Below are 20,474 nucleotides of genomic sequence, written 5' to 3'. Positions count from 1 at the left end.
TGCTCACTGAGCTTTGCAGTTGGCCTCCACCCAGTGCTCTGGGGCTGATGGGAAGTTTAGCTTCAACATCCTGCCAGAAATCAGGTTGGCTAAAAAACCACCCAAAATGAGTCTTGAAAGAAAGCAACATCCATTTCTCTGCAGGGAAGGGGAGGTTGCTGTGGAATTTCACCCCAAGACTGCTGCTAACAGTGTGGATGAGGTTTTCTTTGAGCCAGTTCCAAAAAGTGACTGAGGAACAAGGGCCTGGGAAAATTGCAAACCTTGGGACGGAGAGCTCTTTTCGGAGTTGGCAATGGGAAAACAAGGGGATCAATCAGCAGGCGGCCAGGAGGCTGGCCGCTCCCCACTCCAGCCCTGCTCCTGCCCAGACAGCCCCAGGAACCCCAGGAGAGGAGCCCAGCCTGTGCTCAGCAGTCTCCTGGCTCTCCCCTGGGGCAGCAGCAGTCTGGACCTCCCTCAGACCCTCCTTGGGGCACATTTTAATGATCTTGTGGGATGGTGCTCAGGGTGAGTCTGCCCGGTGGGAGGTGGGTCCTCCCCCACCACACCAGCCAGAAATGGTACACGGATTAGATAACAGAAAATGTGCCCTCTATTCAGCTCTTATGGCTTCGTGAAGCAGCACTCTGTGTCCCTGGTGCTTTTCCATCAACTCCCACGAAGGGCTGCTTATTATGCCGCTGTCCCTGTCCCACATCGAATGAACTCCAGGGCAACAAGGCATTACTCTCAAGGAACTCAAAACCCAGGGGAAGCGATAGGTAATTAAACAAGTTACTTAGTGTAGCATTACAGTGTGGAAAGTGCCACCATAGAGCAAAGAGGCTTATTCTCAGGGTAACCCCTGTGCCCCCCAGTCCCACCCCCTCACCCTGGAATACCTTCTGGGTCTCAAACCTAATTCTTTTCCAGGAGACTCCAGTGGCTACTCACAGTCCCCACCTTCCGGACTGCAGATGGCTGCTAGTTTATGATGGTCTTTCCAGTCTAAGGGGATGTAAGAACTAAGGACAAAGTAGTAAAGTCTTTTTTTTTTTTTTTTGTCAATCCTCACCCAAGGATATTTTCCCATTGATTTTTAGAGAGAGTGGAAGGCAAGAGAAGAGACACAGAGAGAGAAACACCAATGTGAGAGACACACATCAACTGGTTGCCTCCTGCACGAGTCCCCAGGCTGGGGATTGAGCCTGCGACCAAGGTATGTGCCCTTGTTCGGAATCGAATGCAGGACCCTTCAATCCACAGGCTGATGCTTTATCCACTGAGCCAAAGTAGTCAAGTTTTTATTACAGCTATCTGTATTCAATTTAAAGAACTTCCCTTTGTTCTGAGAGTCTGTCCTTCCCACTTCTTAAAATGTTAAAGCATTCTTTCTTTTATTAAATGACGGTGCTTTTAGATTGCCAATTGATGTTTACTTTAATTTTAATATTATGGCTGGGCAGGATTAAAAAGTTAGCATCCCTTAGTTTACTGCACGGTGATAGCTCAAAGTATGGGAAGCATCGCCCAACATGCTGCATGTCACCAAGATTAACACCCATGTCCAAACCCAAGCGGGAGCCCCGGGGGTGTCTTTCTGAGTGTCTGATTTCCCAGCCTGTAGCAGAGTAGCAGAGCTGATATATTCAAATTCCACTCACTTCCCCAAGACACTCAGCTGGCTGCAGCAGCCAAATCCTTAAATAGACACTACTGTTTTCTTGGCGTCCCAGGCTCCTGTATGTTTAATGCCTTGAGTATCCGATTTCTGGGCCAAACTCATGAAAAGCTAAAGGGGAACTATCCATCTCAGAAAGCAGTTGCAATGGAAATAAAAGCCATTAGTGGTACTCGGCGTTATCAGGATGTTTAATTTTTCATTGAAATTTCAAGATAAAAGTCAATCTTCAGAGTTGTGTTAACCCAGATCTCCAGCTTCCACTTAGATGCCGCATAGAGACTGCAGGAAAAGATGCCAGGCCCTGGCCTAGAGTAGCCTTTTAGGGGCCCTCCATCCACCTGCTTAGGTTAAGGGATTTGGGGGTCAAAGGATCTGCTATAATTCAATGAAGTACCATATTGCATCTGGTTATCCTGACATTTTAGATATGGTCCAGGGCATTGGAAGTCCCCCAGGAAGCTTAATGGAGAGAAAAACATGCCCATCAGGCAGGACAAGTCCCAATAGTACATCTGGGAAAGTTAAAATTCTTGGGCTACAGTGGAGTGTTCCTGTGTTGAAAGTTGTTTAAAATAAGTGAGTTGCGCCAGGCTTAGCTATTGAGCTGTACGGGGTTTTGTTTTATCCATTTTGCAGTGTTGACTTTGCTCTGTGGTGGCAATTGCAGAGGAGACTCCTGTGTTTGAACTGAACGCTTCTTGAGGTCAAGGGTCATCCTCTTCTCCTTCTGCCCATTGCTTCCTGAGATGCAACACATCTCTTGGCTCATAGGAAGCCAAAAGATTGTCATTGATGATAAGGATCAGGCAAATGCCTCATCTGTTTTGGAAAGAGTCAGTTGCTAGCCATTTCTTTCTTGACTTACTATGACCCTATAATCATTAATATTTTTAACTTGCCTATTAATTATTAAAAGAAAATTCTTTTCTTCAACTTGATCATTATGATCATTGGTTTGCAACCCTAAGGGAAGGAAGGAGTTCAGTGGAGCTGGTGAGCAGCAAAGGCCTCTAGGTGAACATTCAGTTCCAAAGCTTGGTCTCTTTGTTTTCTGGAACCTCCCCTGGCTGCTTATTGAGAAGATGGCCAAGACTGAGGAGCAACAGGCTCGATCCACTTGAATTTACCTAATTGTGTTTGGCTTGCCTGGGTTGTTATGCCAACACAGCATTCCCATTGAACCCATCTTTCTCGTAGCAGGCAGTCCTCTGGCTGATCAGCAGCTTGAGGTCTGGCAAGAACATTGTAGAAGGTTTCAGGGGATATTTCTCATCCCACAGCTTCACCATCAACCGGTTGTATGGGCCTGGGTAAGTCTCGTTATCTCTCTGTGTCATGGTTGCCTGCCACATCTGTAAGACAGGTTGGATTATGTCAGAAGTTCTCAGCTTTAGCACTACTGAGATTATGGAGCAAATAATTTGTGTGTGTGTGTGTAGCTGTCCTGTGCATTGTAGGATGTTTAGTAGCATCCTGGCCTCTACTCACTAGATGCCATTAGTACCCCTCCCTTCTTTTGTGATAACTAAAAATATCTCCAGACATTTCTAAATGTCACCCTGTGGAGCAAAATCACCTCCCAGGTGAGAACTATTGGGTCAGATGATATCGACCCCACTTTCAGAAACGACATTATTAGTTGTTAATCAAATAGGATGAATTAGGGTTAGCAGTCTAAATATTTTTTTAACAAATATTCCATTTACATCATGGAAATCTGAATTGGAGCTAGACTAGTGTATACACAAGCATTGAAGTAGAGGAGAGAGAGAGAGAGAGAGAGAGAGAGAGAGAGAGAGAGAGAGAGAGGATCCCTTTTAGGTTCTTACTAGCCTTATCTGTAAAATCTCAACATTACCTATTGCTGTCAGGACCTAAATCTCAGATCTATAAAAGCACCTAGGTCAGATCTAGGTCATAGTAGACATCCAATAATTAAACTCATTCCCCTTTTCTCTCCCCCAGCTCCAAAGGAACCAGATCTGTGCAAAACATCGACTTTATCAGCCTTGTTCTTCTATCTCTAGGGATCTACTCTTATTCCACCATGTGTCTCCAAATCCCCCTCGAATCAGGCCAGCAATGACATGTCTTCTTAAAAATCTTGGTTTATTTTAAGGAGAGCCCCCGATCTCTTGCATCACCAGATTGTTGACCTGGTCCACCCTTGAAGGGATTCCTTCTCCCTAGCAAAGGAACAGATTCTCTAATGACCAGAGCTTTGCCATTGTTTCATGTTTGCTTGTGCACAAAAATGACAATAAGGAGGAATCAAGGATGAAGGAGCTCCTACTGTGCGAGTCATCAGCACTGCTCCTCCTGGGGCACTGATTTTGTCATGGGTTTTATCCTCTGTCTTGGGTTCTCAAGAGGAAAGACCATGCGTTGGATGTCCAAGGCAACTCTTGCTCCATCTCCTCTAGGAAAGCATCTCTATTTGGTAGCCTGACATGATGAGAGACATCATGGAGTTCAGGGCCAGGGAGTTTGAATTTGCATTCTCCTCTTGGGTCAGACATTGACCAGGGGCTACAGAGCATATGAAGACAATGTACCTGGTAAATACTAACTGCTCAATAGAAATCCATTCTTATTAATAACATGAATCATCTTAAACAGGCACTATGAACCATAATAAATATAACAGATATTAAATGTACCCAAAAAAGATGAAAAATGATGGACGTTTGGGTGGTTGGAAACGTGTGAGACTCATTCTGTTACTGATAAGAAAACAGGCTCAGAAAGGGGAAGCCAGGGGAAGGGGAGCCCAGGACATCACCACTGGCTAATGGCAGGGCTGGGACAGACCTTGCATCTCTAGATGTTGGTTCTAGATGCTGGGGCTGCTTTGCTGTGTTAGAGAAGAATATATCCATCAATACTTGTTAAAGATGGTAAGGCAGACTTTATTCCATGTGCCCTGAGCTCCAAAATGTCTCTTATCACGTCAAGCTTCCAAATGGAGATGTTTTTCTAGAGGAGATGGTGCAGGAGGTGCCGTGAACATCCAACACATGGTCTTTCCCCTTGAGAACCCAAGAAAGAGGATCAAACCCATCATGATAGGGTAGGGACTACTGCCGTGGGATTTTACAGTCGGGGAGAGAGATTGGGCTCAAGTCCAAATACAGCATGAACAAGTAGGAACAGATAGCCAAGGAACAGGGTGCAGGGGTCAGTGGAGGGAAAATTACTAAGAGGTAACATTAAGGGAGAGGGAATTCTGGCTAATGTGACCTATCAGGATTTTTGCTGAAGACAGGCCAGGGGGATCAGACATCTCCCGGGGGATGACAGAGGATGAGGAAGCCGAAGGTTGGAGTTCTGATAAAACTGACTTAGCAGGGTTTTGCTAAAACTGGATTTTGTAAGTGCATAGTCCAAGTGCATAGATGAGCCTAGCAGGAGATTCGGAGCCCAGCAAAAGTTTAATCGTTGTCACTTGCTCAAGCATTTAGGACCATGTTTAGAAAATTGCAAACAAAAGAAGGAAAACGTGCCTGTGTTTTAAGAACCATGTGCTGTTTCCAGAGGACTCTTTCTTCAGGGTAGGACAGAAGTAAACATTTTGTCTAAAGAGTTTCTAATGGCCTAGGAGAGAAAAACAGATTGCAGAGAGGAGGCCTCGCCCCCCCACAAGGCTCCAGCCCACACCAGCCTGTCACTTATGCACAGACAAGGACAACAAACACCATTGCCTTTGTCCCTCATCTCCCACCTCCTAAAGTTCAGTCTGTGCCTTCCAGCCCAAACCCAAGGGACTGGGAGCTGATTTTTTTTGCTTTGGTTCTGATATTCAGCATTGAGAGCCACTCGGAATGACTGGACAACTGAACCCCAATAGGGGTCACCTTCCCAGTGAGGCTGCACAGATTTCTCCACCCTGTGATTCCTATCTTGTCTTTCACCTCTTGCCAATAACTCATACGTTTGCTTGAAAAGGAAAGACAACTTTGCAGTTGTCTCAAAGTTTGAAAGAGGAAGAGTTTAAATGGTCAGAGTGACTCCAGGTGCTTTGTCCCTCAATAGTGACCATTGGAGCCTGCTTGGGATGGAAGGTTGTGTGGATCTGATCAAGTGTTGGCATGTGAAATCATGTATAATTAACGTGTGAATGGAACCTTGGTTAAAATGGAATGCCTTATTTCAATTAAACTCTACTGTAGTCTTAAGTGACGGTTATAATTCAGTCAAGAAGTTGAATCAGTAGTCATACTTCCTATCAGAATCTTATAGCTGGTTTTGTCTTTTTAAGCGGAATTTATCCACCTGCTGTCTTTCTTATTTGAAGAGGGCTCACGATGCACCGAGCACACATTTTTTTTGTTGTTGTTGTTAATCTTCACCCGAGGATATTTTCCCATTGATTTTTTTTTTATAGAGTGTGGAAGAGAGAGGGAGAGACAGAGATAGAGAAACATTGATGTGAGAGAGACACATTGATTGGTTGCTTCGCGCACACACCCTGACCAGGGCTGGGGACTGAGCCTACAACTGAGGTATGTGCCCTTGACCAGAATCGAATCTGGGACCCTTCAGTTAGCGGGATGACAACTGAACACACATTTTCATGCTTTTCTTTTACTCCTCTTCTCCTTTTTTGTTGTTGTTGTTTTAATCCTTTAAGCAAGCAAAGAGATGACATGAAGGAGGGATCTGTGAATTATGGCCCATGGGCCAAATCCTGCTCACCACATGTTTTATAAATAAAGTTGTGTAGGCACACAGCCATATCCATGTGTTTATGTATTGTCTATGGTTGCTTTGGTAGCACAGCAGAGTTGTATGGTTGCTACATGTAGAACTATATGGCCTGCAAAGCGTTAAATGTTTACTATCTGGTCCTTTCTAAAAAAAGTGTGCTGCCTCCTGATTTTGAGCAGGAGTGTTGGAGTCAAGCATGCCTGGGTTCAAGTCAGGTCCTGGTCACTTGCTAGCTTGCAGAAAGCTAGCTTTGACATTGAAAGAGCTGCATTAACTCTCTGCAACCTAATCTGTACCATGGGGATAAGAGATAGATACATACTCCATGCTGCGAGAATTCAGTGAGATAATATTTATAAAAACCTGCAGCTCTGGCCAGTCACAGAGTAAATGCTCAATAAATAGCAGCTATTATGATGACCATTCATCCCTTTATCCAACAAATGTACATCAATTGCTTTCTTTGTGCCTGGGGCCAACAGCAGGGATCAAGATATAGAAGGTGCCTACTCTCAGGGGAGCTCACATTCTAAGGCAGAATATCAACAATATGAAGAAAACAAACCAACAGATTATTTTCAGATAGTAATAAGTGCTATAAGTCAAATAAAATAGAATGATATGGGAGAAAGCGACAAGGCAGGGAACAGAAAGTTGGTAACCAAGCTAAGACCGGAACTCAGAATGAGTCAGCCATACAATTATCTAGGGAAGAAATGTTCCTGGCAGAGGGGACAATAAATACAGAGGCTCTGCACCTGGGGTGAACTTGGGATGGTCCAAGAACAGAGAGATGGGCTTGGAGACGGAGGCAGAGTGAGGGAGGAAAGAAGAGAGAGGATGAGGGAGCGGGGGTTAGCACGGGTAAGAGCAGGTCGATACTTGCAGACCCTGAGAAGATGTTTGGCTCTTTGAGGCAGGGGTGCAATCTGAGACCATAATGGGGCAGAAATGTAACTGGGTCCGTGGCCTCATTATATGACCCTTATTATAAATATATTATTCTTCCTGTTTGGTCGCTGGCACTGGTGACTGTTGGGAACAGGTGACGAGAGGGGGCCTGGTGAGCCCTCGTCAGACGGCAGCTTTGGGTTGCGGCAAGCCCATCACACCGCCCGGCTGGACCCAGCCACCTCACTTGGGCTTTTCTCCTTACAGTACCCCTGACTCACCCAAAAGATCTTCTGGCTGATGTCACTACTTCTCTGAAATCATTCCTTATCAGGAGCCTTTAATGCTTCTCCAGGCGGAGCACTTAAGGTGAAAATCAGTTAATGTAATCTTAAAACACTCTAATAAATTTCCAGCAACATAAGACCACCAGATAATCATTTTGTCCCTAGGGTCACTCAGAATCCACAGCTCAGTTCTCATCATTAACATTTCTTTTGTGCCCGAATCCTTGCACAGGCGTGAAGAGCCCACTGATAATATTTTACCTGTATGAGGTTTAAAAGGAAGCTTTAGATACAATCAGTTACTCAAACTGCCTCCCATTTGCTCTAATAACAGCCATACAGTACTCCCAGTTTCAAAGCGCTGCTGCATACTTGGCTCACTCACAGGTAAAAGTACACCTTCAGTTTACCCACCTTTATCCATTTTGAAGGACTCCTCCTCCTGCTCTTATTCTCCTCTTCATTTCTCTCCTTCATCATCATCAACACCCTTTACTGGAAAGTACTTGGCTGGCTAAGAGTACTTCCTTTATACTTCCTTTACAATGTGCAAATATGTGTTTCTTTCTCCTCTTGCTTTAGACATTGTGGAAAGAACAAGATCCAATTTGGCTATCTTCCAAGTCATTCTCTCAAGCTATGATTCTTAATCTGAGGTCCATGACTGACCTCAGGGGGGCGGTCTGAACCCCCTGAAATTGAATGTAAACTTTTACATACACATTTTTCCCCCCTCCAGAGAGAGTCTAGAGTTTCATCAGATTCCCTCTTAGGAGGTATTGCGTAAAAGATTTTACTGACTAAATCAAAGAAAGTATAGATGCTCCTTGCCAAGTGATGGGGTTACATTCTGATAAACCTATGGTTAAGTCAAAATTACATTTAATACACCTAACCTACTGAGCATCATCTTTCAGCCTAGCCCACCCTAGACCTGTTCAGAATACAATATCCAAAAAATGCTGGCAATGCAGTACACTGTAGGGTATTGGTTGGTTACCCTTGCGGTCTCCTGATTGGGACTGTGGCTTCGGGCCAGTGCCCAGTGTCACGAGAGTCTCATACAGCATATCACTAGCTGGGGAAAAGATCAAACTTTAACATTCAAAGTATGGTTTCAACTGAATAAATATCATTTTCACAGTACTGTAAAGTAAAAAAATTGTAAGTTGAAGCATCCTAAGTTTGGGACCATCTGTATAGTCTGTAACTAGAAAAGAAAAACTTGCTGGGGTTGGATCCGGGGAAGCCTGAGTTTCTAAAATAACACATTTATTCATTCTGATCTGTGAAGGCAAGAGGGAGTGATACATGGGTCAAATAAATCTTCCTTTTCAAGGACTGAACATTTTCCTAGGAACTTTTATGATAAATACAAACATTATATAGTGCCCATCATGCGCCAGGTACTGTCCCAGCGACTAACATATTTGAGCCCTGAATCCTCACAACAACCCTATAAAGTAGACATTGTTATTAACATTGTTTTACAAATGAGGAAAATGAGACACAGAGAGATTCAAACCATAGATTAACTTTGTATGCAATATTCCAAGACCCTTCATAGTTCTGCTTAATGTAGTTTGTCAAGCTGTAATGAATGGTTTAGAATGATTATCATTTTGGATGTGTCCAAATGGGGCCATGATTACAACATAGTGGCCTCATTAATAACAGGATTCCTATATGTGCTGCCTCTGGTTTTGTAAATAGAAACAGATGGCAGGTCACCCTGAGATCAGACTATTCTGCTTAATTACAATTTGGCTGAGTCACTATGGTTTATGAAATGGGGTTACTGACCAAGCAGATAATTTTATTATTATAACTCTTATTGCCATTAAAAAATTCACACTGTACAGAAGGCATGTCATAACCTTGTAGGATTTAACTAAGCTTTACCTCTAGGAAGTTAAAATGGAGTCATTCCAGGATTTGATCAATTGATGGGACTTCAGATATAATTCATTCTCTACCTGGATTGTATTTATCCAAATAGTTAAGGAGCAGGTGACCTGGAAATCTAGATGGACTAGCCTCTAAAAGCATCCTATACTAGAGGCCTGGTGCACGAAATACATGCACTAGAGGGAGGGTGTCCCTCAGCCCAGCCTGCGCCCTCTCACAGTCTGGGAGCCTTTGGGGGATGTCTGACTGATGGCTTAGGCCTGCTAGAGAAATGCCAACATTATGGATATTAAGGTTGATTTAATCCCACCTGTATCTATAGTGGTGACTAGGAATTCTACAATTCGTGTATATGTGTTAAATTTACATATGTGGTCCAGTGATTTATGGGGAAAAGTAGAAACCCTGGACCAGAACTAAGAGCCTCTGGAAAAAGTAACTAAAATAATTTGATAACGGGGGCAAATGTTTTGCCATCTTTGCAGAAGTTAATGTGCAACAGGAATGAGTGAAATAACAGTCACCCTGAGTGAAGGTCAGGCTCCATGACCCACCCAATCAGCTGTATAACAGAGTGGGTTAGATGAGGGGATTAGACCCTATGACCTAGATTATGGAAACCTAATATCCAATATCTTTCATGTTGGAGGTCATCATTGTAATACATTTCAAATAGCTTAAAATTTTTTTTTATTGATTTCAGAGAGGAAGGGAAAGGGAGAGAGAGAAACATCAATGATGAAAGAGAAATATTGATCAGCTGCCTCCTGCATGCCCCACAATGGGGATCGAACCCACAACCTGGGCATATGCCCTGACTGGGAATTCAACTGTGACCTCCTGGTTCATAGATTGTTGTTCAGCCACTGAGCCATGCTGGTGGGCAAATTTCAAACGTTTTATAGAATAATATGATGATGACTGTCAGAAAATATTTGGTTAAAACCAGTCAGTTGGAATAACTGAAAGGATTTTAATTAGTTGACGTGGGGATCAGGCAGAGACGTGGGGGTGTTTGACATAGTCAGTGTTGTATTTTAAATCTTCATTCTGCCCAGTGTGTGGGATGTTTGTGAGGGTGGTGAGTGGGAAGGAGACATGAGGATTCCAGGTGGTGGGTTGTTATGCTTCTCAGGTAAGATGGTGATGGCCTGGATTAGGTCTGTGCAAGTGGACATAAAGGGATGATAAAGGTTTAAAACTAGTAAGAAGGTAAAATTGCTAGAAGTTAGTGTTGGATTGGATGTGGGAAGAAGTTAAGAATGACTCCTACGTTCCTGGTCTGTTAAGGAAAAAGGGTGGAGTAAAAATGAAAAAGGATCTTGAACCAGAAAAAGATGCCAAGAAAAACCATAAAGTAGGTGGGGGAAAATCCAGAAGGGCATAGGATTGTGAAAGCTGAGAAAAGGCCTTGCTCCTTAACACCAAGACCTTGAACTTGCTCAACAAGCCATCAGCGCCCTATAATCTGATACCAGGTTACACAACCGTAGAAAGATTCTGGATAAGACTAGGCACATGCAATCTAGTCCACATTAGGATCCCTCTTCCAGAGACAAGATGCTTCGTTTCCAGCCAGCATCTCAGCTCCACAAAGCATCTTGGACAGTATCTTGCAACAACCACCAGTGATTTTCAGGGGAGTGGTCTTAAGCAATATTTAGGAACAAAACTTTTTTTCTAAAAGACACGTTGTCTTCAGAGATGCAATGCTGGGCATGACAACAACAAACTTCTATGATGTCCTGTAGGGTAGTCGAGCCTGTGAGAAGTAACTACATCTTTTCTTTCCCAATTGGAACCTTGGCTTTATTCAGCCCAACCAGAAGGTTCACTGAGGTTGCTCCGATAGTCATTGAGGTTGTTCATGAATGTTTAGTTATCTTGTTTGGGGCACATAGTAGGATTAGACTACTTCACCCACTTGCTTTAGATGACATTTTAGCTAATGAAATGGGCATAGAAGGAATGTATGGGTTAAGAGCCAGTGTGTGTTCACTGTATTTCTGTTTCCAGCCTCCGCAATGCAGGAAGCAAGGGTCATGAGGGAGGCCCCCGCAGTGACCTTTATGAGCAGAGCCCCTAATAACCTGCAGTTTATATGCACCATAGACAAGAAATAAACTTTGTTGTCTTAAGACAATGTGACATTTCTTACTGTGTCATAACTTAGCCCCATCCTAACTAATACAGAAACATTCTTCCCCGAAGAAAATAAAATAAGGGTGCATATGTGTTCCAAAGATTTTAGGACAAGTTCTTTACCAGAATTCAAGCTCAAAGACATAGGATCTCTCTTTTGTTCTTAGAGTCTCTGCAAGAAGAGACTAACATCTTACCTAATAATAGACAAACATGTAAATTGACCATACCTCCGCTACACCACCAGCCAATCAGGAGTGATATGCAAATTAACCCAACAAAGATGGAGGTTAATTTGCATACACAGGCACCGAGTGACGGGGGTGGGACGCTTGCATTGTCGCCATGGCGATGACGCAGGCATTCTGCCCCACCCCCAGTCTCTCAGGGCCTCTGGGCAGCATGGGAAGGCAGGGCCGGAGCGGAAAGAGGTGGCTCCTGGAGCAAAAAGAAGGGGCTTTAGGGCTTGAGCAGAAAGGAGCTGGGCTGGAGTGGAAAGGCAGTGCGGCAGTCAGGGAAAGGAAAGCCCATTCTAGCAAGAATCTTTGTGCATCAGGCTTCTAGTCAATTATAATAGCTACCATTTAGTAAATCTCACCAGGTGGCAGGCACTGTGCTAATTATTTTTATATCTTATTCCTTTTACCTCAAAATAATTCAATAAGTAAGTGGATATTAGCAAATCTTAGGGGAACCAATGGGGGTAGAGGGGAGGACATCATCTATAATGGTTTCAACAACAAAGATAGATTTTTAAAAATTAAAATGCTATAATTTGGGCCCAGAGAGGTTAAATAACTCGCCCAGGGTCACACAGCTAGTATGTGAGAAAACTAAGATTGGAACCCAGGGCAGAGCCCTTAGACATTCTGCTAAAAAGACTCAGGATTATCCACTGATGTCCCAATGAGCAACTCAGTATCCTATATGTGGGTTCTTTCACATATTTGAAGCAAAGTGAAGAACTGAAGGGTTTGAAGCCACATGCAAGTGTTCCCACATTCCTTACACTTTTAGGATTTTTCTCCATTGTAATTTATTTTATGTTTTCCAAAACACTGGAGATAACGGAAGCTCTCCCACATCCCTTACATTTATATGGCTTCTCTCCATATTTCTGATACTTAGACAGCTGTTGTGCCTATTATGAGATAAATAATGCATGAAGATTTTCCCACACACACTATAGTCTCAAGGTTTTACTCCAGGAAGAGTTTTCTTCTTCAGATAGAGATGGGGAATAAGGCTGAAGATTCCTTCCCTGGCTTTTGTACTGATCTTCAATGTCATGCTTATCCCATATTTTACCAATGGAGGCCAGGTTCCTGGTGGTTTCTGCATCACATATCTGTGGACGTTGTGTTTTCAATACCATTCAGCTCAAAATACTTTCTAATTTCCATCCCTATTTTTCCTTTAAATCATGTTATTTTTAGAAATCTGCTCATTTCCAAATATAGGTGGATTTTATGGATACCCATAAGTTATTGATTTCTAATTTCTATAGTGATCAGGATAAATATTTTATATGACTTGAATTCTTTAAACCTACTGAGACTTGCTTTATGGTCCAGGATATGGTCTGCCTTGGGAAATGGTCTGCGTGCACTTGAAAAGACAGATGCTTTCCTGTGGTCGGGTGCAGTGTTCCTATAGTGCAGCAGTGTGGTGTGGGATTCTTAATGTCAACTGGACCAAATTGGTTGATAGCATTGTACGAGCCTTGTACATATTTACTGATTTTATGCCTACTTGCTGTCAGTTACTGAGAGAGGGATATTCAAATTGTTATTTATAATCATTAATTTTTCTATTTCTCCTAGCAATTCTGCCAGTTTTAAATATATATATTTGATTTTAGAGAGTTAAGGAGAGGGAGAGGGAGAGAGAGATAGAAACATCCATGATGAGAGAGCATCATTGATTGGCTTCCTCCTGCATGCCTCCTACTAGGGATCGAGCTCACAACCTGGGCATGTGCCCTTGACAGGAATCAAACCTGGGACCCTTCAATCTGCAGGCTGACACTCTATTCACTGAGCCATACCAGCTAAGGCCAGGTTTTTATTTGTATATATAGAATCTCTATGTTTAGAATTGGTTTTCCTCTTATAGATAGACTCCTTTATTATTATGAAATGATCCTCTTTTTTAATGGCCCTCTTTTTCAGTTGGGGTGATTATTTATATGCTAGGATTTAAACCTACCATATTTCTATGTGTTTTCTCTGTATCCCATCTATTCTTTCTTTTAAAAAAATCCTCATTTACTGCCTTCTTTTATTATTATTAAATTTATTTAGAGAGAGATAGAGGAACAGAGAGAAACATTGACTTGTCGTTCCACCTATCCATGCATTCATTGGTTGATTCCTGTATGTACTCTGACTGGGGATCGAACCGACAACCTTGGCACATCAGGACTACACTCTAACCAACTTAGCTACCCAGCCAGGGTTACTTCCTTCTTTTAGATTCATGAGAGCTTTTTAAAAAAACGATTCTACTTTATTTTCTTTGTTGATGTATTAGCTATAGCTCTTTGTTTTGCTTTATAGTAGCTGCTTTAGGAGTTAGAGTATACATCTTACCCTATTACAATTTATCTCCAAGTATATTGGCCACTTTATGCTTAGTATAAGAATGCTACAATTGAATACTTCCCCCTTTCTGGATGTTCTGCTGTCGTCGTCTATATTTTATTTATACTTACGTTATAAACCCCACAAAATATTGTTTTTAATTTTGCATTAAGAAATTATCTTTTAAAAGAATTTTTAAAGGAAGAAAAACTTTTATTTACCTACATATGGGTTCTTGAGATCTTAATTCCTTTGACCCAGCATTCCATTTGATTGTATATTTTTTTCTACCTGAAGGATTTTCTTTTAACATCTACACTAATAAAAAAGAAAGATGCAAATTGACTGTACCATCATGACACCCACCAGCCAATCAGGAGTGAGTATGCAAATTAATTTGCATACACAGGTGCCCAAGTGGCCGGGGGCGGGATGCAGGCATTCCACACCACCCCAGCTGCTCCGGGCCTCTGGGCAGCGTGGGAAGGCAGAAAGGTGGCTCAGGGCTGGAGCAAAGGCAGTGCTGGCAGCCAGGGGAAGGAAGGCCCATTCTTGCATGAATCTTCGTGCATTGGGCCTCTAGTTTCTTATAATGTCTGCTGGTCATGAATTCTTTCAGCTTTCATATGACAGAACACATCTTTATTTTGTCTTTTTTTTAAAAAAATATGTGTATTTGGGGAAATAATTCTAGGTTGACAGTTTTTCTTTTCAGTATTTTAAAGATGCTGCTTTACTGTGTACTTGTTTGCAAATTTCAGATGAGAAGTCTGATGTCATTTTTTTTGTTCTGTTAATCCTTATCCTAGGTTGCCTCCCACATGCGCCCCCACTGGGCCAACCCAGGTACATGCCCTTGATCAGGGATCAAACCTGAGACCCTTTGGCTCACAGGTCGATGCTTTAACCTTTGAGGCACATTGGCCAGGGCCTGATGCCATTCTTATTTTTGTTCCTTTGCACAGTAATGTATCTCCCCTCCCCTATGACTGCTTTTAAGATTTTCACTTTATCACTGGTTTTAAGGAATGTAATTGTGATGTTCTTTGGTGTGGCTTTCTTCATGTTTCTACTTAGAGTTTGATGAGCTTCTTGGATTTGTGAGCTTATAGGTTTTATTAAATTGGGAAAGTTTTCAGACATTATTCCTACAAATATTTTTTTCTGTCCCCCCTGACCTCTCCTCATTATCATATTTCTCCTTTACTTCAGGGACTCCAATTGCAAATTTATTAAGCTCACGGATACTCTGTTTATTTTTATCTTCATTCTTTTTATTCCCTCTGTGTTTCATTTTGGATAGATGCACTGTTTCCAGGTTCTTTAATTTTTTTAATCAGTAATGTTTAATCTGTTGTTAGTCCCATACAAGTGGGGTTTGTGTGTGTTAAAAATATCAGATTATAGTTTTATAATGTCTAGATATTTGGTTTGTGTGCTTTTTAAAGATTTTCCACATCTTTACTTAATGTGCTCAATCTTTCCTCTACTTTCTTGGACTTATAGATTATAATAATAATTCTTTGTTTACTAATTCTATCATTTCTGCAACTTTCAATTGATTGATTTTTCACCTCATTATGGGTTATTCTTTCCTGCTTCCTTTTGGCATAATAAATTTTTTATTGGATGTTAGGCATTTTGAATTTCACCTTGTTGGGTATTGGATAGTTTTGATTTCCTGTAAGTATTTTTGTCCTTTGTTTTGGGGCATTTTGTTCTCAGAAACGATTTGATCTTTTTGGGGCTGGCTTTAAGATTTGCTAGGTAGGACCAGAACAGCATTTCCTCCAGGGTTAATTTTATCCCACTACTGAGACAAGATCTTTTGAGTCATGACTTATGAGGTTTTCCAGTCTGGGTGCCAGGATCAGGCCCCATTCCTTGTCCTGTATGATCACTCTGTTCTTCCACTTTGTTCTGTACTTCCCACTCTGGCTTGTGAGAACAGAAACAATTCCCTGCCTCATGCAAGCTCTGCTGTCTGTTCTCTTTCTCTGTACGGGTGGTTCTTTCCCTGGCCGTGGGCACCTTCCTCACATTCATGAGCTAATAAGGTGAAGACTGGAGCAAGATCTTCTGCAGGTTTCCAGAGCTCCCTCTTTCTCTGTATAGCTCTCCTCTCTCTGGTACTCTACTCCCAGCTTCGCCTGCTTTGGCCTTCCTGGTCTTCTACTTCTATCTCAACTCAGGGAGTCTCTGCCTAGTTCTTCTTGGATTCACCTTCTCTGCACAGCAGCCTGGCAACTCTCTCTAAACGGTAAGCTGAACCAATCATGATGTTCACCTCATTTCTTCCTTCTCCCTTACGGACGAGTGTCCTGCACTGCTGCCTGTTTTATTTTGCCTGTTTTTTTGTTTTTTTGTTTGTTTGTTTATTTGCTTATTTTATTTGTTTTAGCAGGAGAGTAAATCCAGTCCTTCTTGCTCCATCTTGGCTGGCTGGACTGGATTACTTTGGGTTATTGTGGTTCCGTTGATAAGATAGATTGCCAAGGGTGTCACTTGTTCTCATTAAATAACCTGAAGATCTGCAATCCACATCTTCTGCAAGTACAGTGAACCCTTGTGCAATGTGTGTTACAAAAGAGTCCTACAAGTGAACTTCATGTAAGACAATGTAATTTTTCCTTCTGGCTTACCTTTTAATTCCTGTAATGTTTTCTCTGCTTCATTTTTCATTACTTTCTCTTTAGCAGTGAATCAAACCCTGAGGCTTTCCTCTGTGCCCCTTCCTCCCCCCCTTTTTTTCTCTTTTCCTTTTTTGGTCAGGTATCAGTAATCTAGTCAACACAGTCCTTGTGTACTTAGTTGTGTGCTTGGAGCTATGGTGCACATGTGGTTGATAAAAACAGGGTCTTTAACTTCAAGAAATATAGATGAATAACCACACCTACTGTTTTGGATTGTTTTAAAGAAGGGCCACACCTTCATTTTGGCTCACTGTCCTATGCACTGGAAGATCGTGGACTCCCAGTCAGGGTACATACCTAGGTTGTGGGTTTCTTTCTCACATCGATGTTCTCTCTCTCTTTCCCTTCCTCTCTCTCTAAAAATCAATCCTATTAATAAGAGTGATATGCAAATTGACCATCACTCCAACATACAAGATGGCTGCCCCCATGTGTTCAAAGATGGCTGCCCCCATGTGGACACAAGATGGCCACCATAAGATGGCCAGCAGGGGAGGGCAGTTGGGAAGAACCAGGCCTGCAAGGGAGGGCAGTTGTGGGCTATTAGGCCAGCAGGGGAGGGCGGTTGGGATGAACCAGGGCTGCAAAGGAGGGCAGTTGGCGATCAAGCCTGCAGGGGAGGGCAGTTAGGGGTGACCAGGCTGGCAATGAGAGAAGTTGGGGGTGACCGGGCCTGCAGGGAAGGGCAGTTGAGGAGGGGGGGCGGGGGACCCAGGCCTGCAGGGGAGAGCAGTTGCGGGGGACCAGGCCTTCAGGGGAGTGTAGTTGGAGGGGACCAGGCCTGCAGGGGAGGGCAGTTGGTGGTGACCAGGCCAGCAGGGAAAGGCAGTTGCGGGGGGGAACCAGGCCAGCAGGGGAGGGCAGTTGGGGGGGACCAGGCCTGTAGGGGAGGGCAGTTAGGGGCAATCAGGCTGGCAGGGAAGTGGTTAGGGGGTGATCAGGCTGGCAGGCAGAAGTGGTTAGGGACAATCAGGAAGGCAGGCAGGCAAGCAGTTGGGAGCCAGCAGTTCTGGATTGTGAGAGGGATGTCTGATTGTCCGTTTAGTTGAACAGTCGGACATCCCTCGAGGGGTCCCAGATTGGAGAGGGAGCAGGCTGGGCTGAGAGACACACCCCGCCCACTTGTGCATGAATTTCGTGCACTGGACCTCTAGTATAATGATAATAAAGTTTGTTGCTACTACAAAAACTAACAAAAAACCCCACAAAAAAACAAGAGGTCCACACCTGTATTTTGGAATAGATATAGAAACAGGAATAGAAAGTTCAAGATCAGGAATTCCTGTTTTCCTTCTTGTTCCTCAGCTTCAACAAGTTATTTATTGAGTGCAATACAACAAAGCACCTTAGTGTTACCTAAGAGACTGAGGCAAGTCATTGACATTGATGATGAGTTTATTATCTTGTAGAAGAATGACACAATAGATAAAGATCCAAGGTATGGTACCACAGTATATCTGTGAGATTTCATAGGAGAGGATCATTATTGAGGGCTGGAGAGATTAAGGAAGCCTTGGAGACCTAGTTCAAGGAGCAATAGATTTTGGGGAAAGTGGTGGCATGAGGCCAGTTACGAGTATCCATGGTGTGGCTAAGGATAGTCAGAGAGGTTGAAGTAAGGGACTCCTGCTGGAGAACAGTGGGAAAAGTGGAAGCTTACTAGTATCTATGAATGCCTCACCTGCCAGGCTCAGGCATTTGGACTGTCAGGGAGCTCTGAGGGGTTTGATGGGTGGACATGGACAAAGATTTGTTCTGAACAGAGGATTAGGGTTAATGTATGCAGAGGAGATGAGGACTGGTGGCAGAGGTGTGAGGGCAGGGACTATTTCTCCATCATCTTTGTATTCCCAGCTGCTAGTTCAGCTTTGGCTTGCTGCTTAAGTGCATGTAAAAGGTCATCTTTCCCTTCTAACTTCCTAAGGCTCTGCATAACCACCGGCCTTGTTTACGGCAGACACATACTGTGAAAGAACCTCTTTGTGCCCGCTGGTACTTTGAAGGGCTGAACGCAGGCAAACTTGGATTCAGACTTTCCAGTCTTATGTTTCTTTTTTTGAATTCCTCATTTTCTTCCTTTAAGGAAAAGGCACTCGGCCACTGTTACAGAAATTACACAACGGGGCCATTCCCAATCCCCACCTGCCCCCTCCCTAATAAATGCTACATAATCTTAACAAACCTCGCCAGGCACACCACGCGTATACACGGAAAGAGACCCAGGCGCACGCACACTCCCAGCCCAGCCTGGTGGAGAGCCCACATCCCAGATGAGCAGGTGACACGGCGCACACTTAGGTGCACACTTAGGTACACACGCGCTCACGTGACTCAGCGCGCGGGCAGAATAACCACTCGTTTGGACATCCCCACACCCTCCTTAGCCACAGGGACACACACCTGTGCACACACACTACCCCCCCCCCCCCCGCGCGCCCCGCGTGCAGCGCGCAAGGCCACGCGCCGCCCCCGCCCGGCGGACTCACGGCTGCGCGTCACTCGCAGGCGCCGTTGCGTCATCGGGACGCGACGTTGCCGCGAGCGCCGGCGGAGGCTTGAAGTGCCGGCAGCGGCAGCCCCTGCGCCCGCGGAGCTGCGAGTGCGAGCCGCCGGGCGGGAGCGGGGCTGCGGGAGGCTGCGCGGGCCGGGAGCGCCGGGACAGGTGCGTGGTCGTCCTCCGCGCTGGGGCCGGCGGGACTCCTGCCAGTGGCCGGGGCGGTGTGTCCCCCTGGCCTGTCCCCCCGAGTTCCCGGGGACCCTCTGAGAAATGGGTTCCGGCTCGTGCAGGGGTGGGGGTCGGGGTCGTGCTCTTCAGGGAGACCAGGTGGAGGCCAGGCTTCCTCTGTGGACTCAGTACCCTACGCCCCTGCATGGGACGCGGGGGCCATGGCTTTGGCGTTGGGGCAGCCCGGGCGCGCAGAGAGGCCGGTGCTGGGGACAGTCCGACCGCAGGTGACCACGGACTGACTGACCGGACAGAGCGCTCACTGGGTGTCAGACGCCGTGCAAGGCGCTGTGTGTGTGTTTCCCAGTCCTCCGGCCATCCAGGAGGTAGAAGCGATCATATTGTGCACATTTCCCAGCCCGGGAAACCAGGGCAAAGGAGTTACCTAACTTGTCCAGCGTCCCACGGGGGGACTTGAACTCGGGTATGTTTCACTTCGGAGCTGCCCCTTTCAGAACCCACAGTTGGCTCCCCACAGCCCGTAGTCTGGCACCTCCGGATTTTTTTATTTTTTTTTTAACTTTTCGACCTTGGATAAACGCTGTGGGCGGGGAGGAGCGAAGGATATTGGCACAGATTCTCCCTCCTCTCCTCGCTGTCTTCCTTTTCGCAGGCAGCGAAGGGCTCCCCCTGTCGAGGCTCCATTCTGCACCTGAAACTGAGAGCTAAGTTTTATAATCCCGGACAGCTTTCATGGCCATGTGCATTGCTTTGCTAGTCTCTCCTCTCACCCATCGTGTCAGAGGATGTTAAATTGTTAAGGACGCGTGTAGTAGTGATGCTGAGGATAACAGGTGCCGCAGCAAACCCATGTGGGGACTGTAAAGAAGGCAGAGTATGGCCTCCAGGGAGCCCTGTTCACCTGCAATTGAG

General features: G+C 44.5%; 1 protein-coding gene across 2 annotated transcripts in view; it reads left to right on the top strand.

Annotated features, from left to right (window-relative positions):
* GPAM (glycerol-3-phosphate acyltransferase, mitochondrial) overlaps positions 1–20,474 on the top strand; it is a 57,080-nt gene that overhangs the window by 5,076 nt on the left and 31,530 nt on the right. Inside the window, exon 1 of one of the 2 annotated variants that reach the window (XM_079794150.1) lies at positions 19,403–19,538. The exons of the other annotated variant lie outside the window; for it this stretch is intronic. The gene's annotated coding sequence lies outside the window, so the exon portion shown is untranslated. Of the gene's footprint in view, positions 1–19,402; positions 19,539–20,474 lie in introns of those variants that run through there. 2 annotated transcript variants of the gene reach the window in all.

Source organism: Cnephaeus nilssonii, assembly GCF_951640355.1.
Source record: "Cnephaeus nilssonii genome assembly, chromosome: 16".
Taxonomy (NCBI): domain Eukaryota; kingdom Metazoa; phylum Chordata; class Mammalia; order Chiroptera; family Vespertilionidae; genus Cnephaeus; species Cnephaeus nilssonii.
This window is presented reverse-complemented; position numbering and strand designations above follow the sequence as displayed.